We start from the raw sequence: 10,708 nt of genomic DNA on the forward strand, positions 1-10,708 counted from the left end.
GCCTTTAACCTGCTGACAAACTGCACTGGGGCCCCTGTGCCTTTAACCTGCTGACAAACTGCACTGAGGCCCCTGTGTCTTTAACCTGCTGACAAACTGCACTGGGGCCCCTGTGTCTTTAACCTGCTGACAAACTGCACTGGGGCCCCTGTGTCTTTAACCTGCTGACAAACTGCACTGGGGCCCCTGTGTCTTTAACCTGCTGACAAACTGCACTGGGGCCCCTGTGTCTTTAACCTGCTGACAAACTGCACTGGGGCCCCTGTGTCTTTAACCTGCTGACAAACTGCACTGGGGCCCCTGTGTCTTTAACCTGCTGACAAACTGCACTGAGGCCCCTGTGTCTTTAACCTGCTGACAAACTGCACTGGGGCCCCTGTGTCTTTAACCTGCTGACAAACTGCACTGGGGCCCCTGTGCCTTTAACCTGCTGACAAACTGCACTGAGGCCCCTGTGTCTTTAACCTGCTGACAAACTGCACTGGGGCCCCTGTGTCTTTAACCTGCTGACAAACTGCACTGGGGCCCCTGTGTCTTTAACCTGCTGACAAACTGCACTGGGGCCCCTGTGTCTTTAACCTGCTGACAAACTGCACTGGGGCCCCTGTGTCTTTAACCTGCTGACAAACTGCACTGGGGCCCCTGTGCCTTTAACCTGCTGACAAACTGCACTGGGGCCCCTGTGTCTTTAACCTGCTGACAAACTGCACTGGGGCCCCTGTGTCTTTAACCTGCTGACAAACTGCACTGAGGCCCCTGTGTCTTTAACCTGCTGACAAACTGCACTGGGGCCCCTGTGTCTTTAACCTGCTGACAAACTGCACTGGGGCCCCTGTGTCTTTAACCTGCTGACAAACTGCACTGGGGCCCCTGTGCCTTTAACCTGCTGACAAACTGCACTGGGGCCCCTGTGCCTTTAACCTGCTGACAAACTGCACTGAGGCCCCTGTGTCTTTAACCTGCTGACAAACTGCACTGAGGCCCCTGTGTCTTTAAACTGCTGACAAACTGCACTGGGGCCCCTGTGTCTTTAACCTGCTGACAAACTGCACTGAGGCCCCTGTGTCTTTAACCTGCTGACAAACTGCACTGGACCGAGACTCGTGGTAGGAAGTTCCTAAAACACTTTTCTTACGCAAAAAGCTCAGAAACACATTGTAAAACTGAAAATTAAAGTTTCATGAGTGTGGTAATAAATCTGTTGCCATGGTAATTAATCTGTGATATACAGATATAAACATTGTTTTGCTCAATTACTAATAATATGTTTTGGAAGCAATCACTACTAACACTTCCAACTATCTGTATTACTCTGCAGCCAAAGGAAATCGAAGGCCTGTCTTCTCCATACACTTTAACTCCTGAAGGGTCTGTTCCACTGGAGGTCAACACTTTGATCTCCAGGTTGAATCCCAGAAGAGACACAAGCTGGGTCAGGTACCACTGACAACACAGGCACCACTGACAACACAACACAGGCACCACTGTCAACACAACACAGCATTACTGACAACACAACACAGCATTACTCACAACACAACACAGGCACCACTGTCAACACAACACAGCATTACTGACAACACAACACAGCATTACTCACAACACAACACAGGTACCACTGTCAACACAACACAGCATTACTCACAACACAACACAGGCACCACTGACAACACAACACAGGCACCACTGTCAACACAACACAGCATTACTGACAACACAACACAGGCACCACTGTCAACACAACACAGCATTACTGACAACACAACACAGCATTACTCACAACACAACACAGGCACCACTGTCAACACAACACAGCATTACTCACAACACAACACAGGCACCACTGTCAACACAACACAGCATTACTGACAACACAACACAGGCACCACTGACAACACAACACAGCATTACTCACAACACAACACAGGTACCACTGTCAACACAACACAGCATTACTGACAACACAACACAGGTACCACTGTCAACACAACACAGCATTACTCACAACACAACACAGGCACCACTGTCAACACAACACAGCATTACTGACAACACAACACAGGCACGACTGTCAACACAACACAGCATTACTGACAACACAACACAGGTACCACTGTCAACACAACACAGCATTACTGACAGCACAACACAGGCACGACTGTCAACACAACACAGCATTACTGACAACACAACACAGGCACCACTGTCAACACAACACAGCATTACTCACAACACAACACAGGCACCACTGTCAACACAACACAGCATTACTGACAGCACAACACAGGCACCACTGTCAACACAACACAGCATTACTCACAACACAACACAGGTACCACTGTCAACACAACACAGCATTACTGACAACACAACACAGGTACCACTGTCAACACAACACAGCATTACTCACAACACAACACAGGCACCACTGTCAACACAACACAGCATTACTGACAACACAACACAGGCACCACTGTCAACACAACACAGCATTACTGACAACACAACACAGGTACCACTGTCAACACAACACAGCATTACTGACAGCACAACACAGGCACGACTGTCAACACAACACAGCATTACTGACAACACAACACAGGCACCACTGTCAACACAACACAGCATTACTCACAACACAACACAGGCACCACTGACAACACAACACAGCATTACTGACAACACAACACAGGCACGACTGTCAACACAACACAGCATTACTGACAACACAACACAGGCACCACTGTCAGCACAACACAGCATTACTGACAACACAACACAGGCACCACTGTCAACACAACACAGCATTACTGACAACACAACACAGGTACCACTGTCAACACAACACAGCATTACTGACAACACAACACAGGCACCACTGTCAACACAACACAGCATTACTCACAACACAACACAGGCACCACTGTCAACACAACACAGCATTACTGACAACACAACACAGGCACGACTGTCAACACAACACAGCATTACTGACAACACAATACAGGCACCACTGACAACACAACACAGCATTACTGACAACACAACACAGCATTACTCACAACACAGCATTACTGACAACACAACACAGCATTACTCACAACACAACACAGGCACCACTGTCAACACAACACAGCATTACTGACAACACAACACAGCATTACTCACAACACAGCATTACTCACAACACAACACAGCATTACTCACAACACAACACAGGCACCACTGTCAACACAACACAGCATTACTCACAACACAACACAGGCACCACTGTCAACACAACACAGCATTACTGACAACACAACACAGGCACCACTGACAACACAACACAGCATTACTGACAACACAACACAGGTACCACTGTCAACACAACACAGCATTACTGACAGCACAACACAGGCACCACTGACAACACAACACAGCATTACTCACAACACAACACAGGCACCACTGTCAACACAACACAGCATTACTCACAACACAACACAGGCACCACTGTCAACACAACACAGCATTACTCACAACACAACACAGCATTACTGACAACACAACACAGCATTACTCACAACACAACACAGGCACCACTGTCAGCACAACACAGCATTACTCACAACACAACACAGGCACGACTGTCAGCACAACACAGCATTACTCACAACACAACACAGGCACGACTGTCAGCACAACACAGCATTACTCACAACACAACACAGGCACCACTGTCAACACAACACAGCATTACTGACAACACAACACAGGCACCACTGTCAACACAACACAGCATTACTGACAACACAACACAGGCACGACTGACAACACAACACAGCATTACTCACAACACAACACAGGCACCACTGTCAACACAACACAGCATTACTCACAACACAACACAGCATTACTGACAACACAACACAGCATTACTGACAACACAACACAGGCACCACTGACAACACAACACAGCATTACTGACAACACAACACAGGCACCACTGACAACACAACACAGCATTACTCACAACACAACACAGGTACCACTGTCAACACAACACAGCATTACTGACAGCACAACACAGGTACCACTGTCAACACAACACAGCATTACTCACAACACAACACAGGCACCACTGTCAACACAACACAGCATTACTGACAACACAACACAGGCACCACTGTCAACACAACACAGCATTACTCACAACACAACACAGCATTACTGACAACACAACACAGGCACCACTGTCAACACAACACAGCATTACTCACAACACAACACAGGCACCACTGTCAACACAACACAGCATTACTCACAACACAACACAGGCACCACTGACAACACAACACAGCATTACTGACAACACAACACAGCATTACTCACAACACAACACAGGCACCACTGTCAACACAACACAGCATTACTCACAACACAACACAGGCACCACTGTCAACACAACACAGCATTACTCACAACACAACACAGGCACCACTGACAACACAACACAGCATTACTGACAACACAACGCAGCATTACTGACAACACAACACAGGCACCACTGTCAACACAACACAGCATTACTCACAACACAACACAGGCACCACTGACAACACAACACAGGCACCACTGTCAGCACAACACAGCATTACTGACAACACAACACAGGCACCACTGTCAACACAACACAGCATTACTGACAACACAACACAGGCACCACTGTCAGCACAACACAGCATTACTGACAACACAACACAGGTACCACTGTCAACACAACACAGCATTACTGACAACACAACACAGGCACCACTGTCAACACAACACAGCATTACTCACAACACAACACAGGCACGACTGTCAACACAACACAGCATTACTGACAACACAATACAGGCACCACTGACAACACAACACAGCATTACTGACAACACAACACAGCATTACTCACAACACAGCATTACTGACAACACAACACAGGCACCACTGTCAGCACAACACAGCATTACTCACAACACAACACAGGCACGACTGTCAACACAACACAGCATTACTGACAACACAATACAGGCACCACTGTCAACACAACACAGCATTACTGACAACACAACATAGGCACCACTGACAACACAACACAGCATTACTGACAACACAACACAGGTACCACTGTCAACACAACACAGCATTACTGACAGCACAACACAGGCACCACTGTCAACACAACACAGCATTACTGACAACACAACACAGGCACCACTGTCAACACAACACAGCATTACTGACAACACAACACAGGCACCACTGTCAGCACAACACAGCATTACTGACAACACAACACAGGCACCACTGTCAACACAACACAGCATTACTGACAACACAACACAGCATTACTCACAACACAACACAGGCACCACTGTCAACACAACACAGCATTACTGACAACACAACACAGGCACCACTGTCAACACAACACAGCATTACTGACAACACAACATAGGCACCACTGACAACACAACACAGCATTACTGACAACACAACATAGGCACCACTGACAACACAACACAGCATGACTCCAAACACTGTGTGTTCCCCCTCCTGGCCCCCCTCCGCTTCAGATAATGGACAGTGTGACCATGTACCACAGAAAGTGTCCAAGCCATCACAGCCTGACACACTCATGATCATGGGAGATATATAGACCAAGACCGTGTGAAGGAAACACAGGCCTCATCATCTCTCTTTTCAAAGACATCCAGACATTAACACAGAGACTCACAGACGGCGCCACCATCCGTCAGAATAACCACACCAGCTCTAAGAGGAAGTGACGGTGCTGTGCCGTTTAAATGTTAAACAGCGCCCTCTTGTGGGTTAGACTGTCACATATTTAAATAATAACTCAGAGCAGCAAGGACCCTTGTGCGACTTTGAAATACAGTGTTAATTTTTTTCTGCAGTTACACCCAAAAGGACTTGTTTGTGCGAGTAATTCAACGTTTGTGTGTGAGTGTGTGTGTGTGTGTGTGTGTGTTCACGCTCACTGCGTGTGCTCTCAGACGCTAAATGACCAACCAACTGGATTCTCCATTTTTCATTGAACCGCAACTACCTCTAGATGGCAGCAGTCTAATAATGTTTGAGAACACCAGTATTTCAAAATTTGCTTTCGATCTCAAATTTTCGTTTTTTATGTCTTCCCGTATTCCGTTGACACTTGTACAGCCCCGCGATAAGCATAAATATTTATTTTTTGAAATGTAAAAGGAAAAATGTCAACTGTAACAGTTAATGCAGCCGTGTTGAATTATATTTTGAGAGAAATGAAATTATGAAAATAACTCCGGCCTGTGAGAGCTGACGGATGAGGGCTGATCAGCGTTCAGTTAGTCTTGGCTGAGTGATCAGCACTCATAAGAAACGGAGAGACAAATTCCGTCACACAAGGACCTTAAGGTTTGCATTTAGTCTTTGCTAATGAGAGATGTTGGTTGAACAGTGGCTGGCTAAAGGCCACTCATATAAACTGAATTTAATAAATGCCATGGCGCCAAAATAAACCCATTAGGATTTGGATTAAGAGTCTGGGTTCAGAAACTCAGATTTAGTGAACGGTGACTAACTTTTTCCCTCTTCATCCGCTTGAGCCTCTGTACAATAACCTTATGATACGACGCATTAGCGGCATTTTGAATTTCACACCACTGACTGAAATATGAGAGATATCAAGTGTGTGTGTGTATTTGTGTAATCCGTGTGATTCAGTGTATTCGCAGTTTGTAACGGCACTGGAGAGAAAAAAACGAACTGGAGTGTGTTCTTCTGCAAACTCAGAAGTTTCTAACAGAAAGAGGGAGACAGAAACTAACAAAACAGTTTCGCCACTTTTTGCTTTAACGTCCACCACACCCCTCCAGCTATGTCTCCTTTCTTAAATGGCAGATTTTACTCATGGTTTAATTTTGACGAGTTCGAGAGCAGGCTTAACGCCGGCAGTCAGGTCCTGGGAGGCGTTTCTAGCAGTTCTGCTGTGAGGTGCAATAACAGGCCTACGGAGCGGCGTCCCTTCGTGTGGACAAATGTCACTGGGCCGAGCATGGTGTGGAGCGTACACCAGCGGTGTTTTTGGATCAGCGCGTTGATTTTAAGCACCCGAACTTCCTGACATTGTAAGATTTAAAATCTACTTTACGATTTTCCATTCTTTTTTTAATTATTGATTCCCTTGGCCACAATACAGTCTCATTCAGAATTAATTTGTTGTTAACTGTGGAATTTCCACATGCTTCTTGAAGTACGCCATTGCTGTGCACAGCGTTCTATATTAATTGTTAATCATTTTAACGTTTTTGTTAAAACAATAAAGTTGAGGTGTATATTCTTCTAAACTGTCTCACCCGTGCACTTCATCACATTCCTAATCGACGACAGATCTTTACGTCAAAAAACGCGCTATTAACGTTTGCCGGGTACCTGTCAGTTGTTTGCCAGGTTTGTAGTAAAAATAAATGCTGTATTGTTCGACTAAGACAACTCCAGACACAACACATTATTAAAATACCTTACTCGATCACTCGGCTGACACTACTTTAATTTTTTTTTAATGTTATTCATTTGTGGTTATTTTGTACTGGAAATTATTTGACTTGGGCATATCAAGGCTATGGCTATTTTGGGCTATCTGTGTCCACAGCTGAGATGATATTCTTAATGTGAATTCGCCTGCGAAGCGCAGAGGACTAAGTTTCTATATAAGAAAGTTCACAGACGGATGCGGGACTGCACAGATGGCCAGTTTAGCATTGAACGATAAAACTATTGTTTCATGTTACAGTCTGAGAAAAATTCGTTCGAGCGGACGGGTCTGTTCAAATGTATGTAATCTGTGAACTAATTCGGCTGCGGTTTCTTTTAAATTTTATTTCAGAAGGTGGTGAAACTGAACGAAAAGAAGTATGGATCCCACTAAAAAACGGAATTTTAAACGAAATATTTTTCAATCCGTTACAAATAAACGAAAGCAGTAAAAACAAGCTATTTCAGTCAAAAAAAGAAACTTTTTTTTAAATTTCACATTGTCTAAATTGCAAAATGGCAATTATTATGATAATTATTATGATAAGCCTGTTGTGTGCGTGTATAATAAATATATATATATATATATATATATATATATATATATATATATACACACACACACACACACACATACACACACAAACAGCCTCTTGATTTGCACTGTTTTGAATAATGCGGTTGTTTACTGAGGTATAAAAACATTAACCTGTGTGTGCTCAATGGGGCTGGACTGATTAATGCCACAGTTACACACACACACACACACACACACACACACACACACATATATATATATATATATATATATATACATATATATACACATATACCTCAAAAGGATAAAATTTTCTTCAAAAAAATTAATAGACTTTACATTTTTGGCTTTGAAAATTTAGCGAAATTACCCAAATTGTCCAACGAAAACTAAATCAGAAAATAAAAAAAATGATAGTTCGATTACATAGTCTAAACATGATCTTGTGATGATGATGATCTTGTAGCCTATAATGTATTTTAAGCAGGACAGTTAGTTTCTCTCTTAAGTTCAGTAACGATATGCTTATAAATTTGCAGAACGGATCCATGTGTGCTATTGTATATCGTACGGAGGAAAAATGGTAGCTCTTCTGGTCAAGGCCAATGGACGAACGTGGACACTGCTACGCCAGTCACTTCATTTTTAAAACGCAAAAAACCCCCCAAAAACCCCAGAACGAAACAAAGCAATTTGGTCTTTGGGTTGCATGAAGAAAACAATAATCAGTAAGAATTTATTTATTTTTTACTTTGTTTATTCGCTCGCTCTCTGCCCTGCCTATTACTCTTTAAGCCCCGCACTAATCTCACAGTTTGTCCAAATAAAAGTGTATCGGAGGCACGCTGGCTTTCCAATCGAGACCCAAATCAGTCTATCTGCGCAGCACTGGAGAGCTCCGCGTCGTCAGCGCCACTGTTGGGTCCCTTTGTGGCGTAAACTCAATGCTTTATCTAGGCACGCGCTCGCAGGATTACCGTTTTATCTTAACGACTATGTTCCCACGGCTCATGGTGTCCAACCGTCTATTTATGGAAATGTGCTGAGGGTGTATGTGCGTTGGAGAGAGAGTGAGAGAGAGAGAGAAAAAGAGAGAGAGAGAAAGAGAGAGAGAGATTGTGCATGCACACCAGAGCTGAAGATTTATAATATAGTTTCTTTTTAGAAGGATACTGAAAATAGTATAGGGTAGGTTAGATAGGCTATACACCAAAGTAGCTACAGAGGAAGAGAGAGAGAGAGAAAGAGAGAGAGAGAGAGAACGAACGCTCGCCCAGTTACCTCTAGACGACCTCCTCAACTTTTTACCCCGCGACTCACGGACCTTGCGCGCGAGGACATTGCCCTAGATATCCAGATTATTGAAGAGATTATCGAAGGCATGCACAGAAATCGAGTATTTGCGATCATTTTTGGTTAAAATTCACATACTAAGAATGCTCGAGAAATATCACTTAAAATAGAACGTTTTATGGTCTACTGAGAGAGGGTGAAAGAGAGAGATGTTGCTTACTAGCGTAATATCGCGATTGTTGGCAGTGCCCTGAGGATAGGACCCGTGTACTAAAGCTGAGTTTGGAGCGTGCACACAAGAGAACGTGAGGTTGGATTTTGTGTGTGGTTTAGCTCTGCGTGTCGTATGTGATGGAGGAGGGGTTGGGGGCACGCAAATCCAGGCTCGCGAATGGATGGTTGATGACTTGAAGAGGTGAAAAGAGCCAGACAACAGAGCAGAGAAGAGAGGAGAAGAGAAGAGTAGATAAGAGAGGAGAAAGAAAGTAGAGGAGAAGAGAAGAGAAGAGAAGAGAAGAGAAGAGAAGAGAAGAGAAGAGAAGAGAAGAGAAGAGAAGAGAAGAGACATTTGTGGAATTTTATTTTGCAGTAGCCTTTGACCTGAACTGACGGACAGTGTTGACTCAGTGAAATATTTTATTTATTTTTATTTATTTATTTTGGCAATGGCATCGTCTGTGTTACTTTTCCATTCAGACACTTGGTAATCAAAGATTTGTATTTAAAGAATACCCTGGATCCATTTGGAAGAACACTTCGACGAACAATGAGGTAAAGAAATGTCTGAAGAGATTTACAGAAAGCCATTAATCACTGTTTGTACATAATCTCAAGTAATGGAACAGTGTCTCTTGGTGGAGAAGGCTGCTGATTTTGAACCACTTACAAGAAATAAGAGGCCGCTTTGATATCATAACCCAAACTGACCACTGAAACGTTTCCATCCGTGTGGATGTTACGGCACAAGGCAGAGGGCGATTTGGTCTATCATATGTAACTACGTATTAATATGGAGGCGATGACATCCGGGTATACATCACTAAACGTCGCTACATTCCTTTACAATAGCGCGTGATTAAGGTCTCTCACTTCTCTCTCGGCTGAATGAGATCCAGGATGCTATTTCATTCATTCTGGTGTTGTTTTTGCCTTTTAATTTCTCGCACAATATATGGTGTGTGTGTATATATATATATCTCTATGTATGTGTGAGTGTGCGTGCGTTTGTGTGTGTGTGTGTGTTTATTTCCTTCATCATATGTAAACTTGTTGTTATGTTTGATGAATGAACGATTTATGTCAGCCCAGCCCTGTCTGCAA

Source organism: Chanos chanos, chromosome 15 (genome assembly GCF_902362185.1).
Source record: "Chanos chanos chromosome 15, fChaCha1.1, whole genome shotgun sequence".
Taxonomy (NCBI): Eukaryota; Metazoa; Chordata; class Actinopteri; order Gonorynchiformes; family Chanidae; genus Chanos; species Chanos chanos.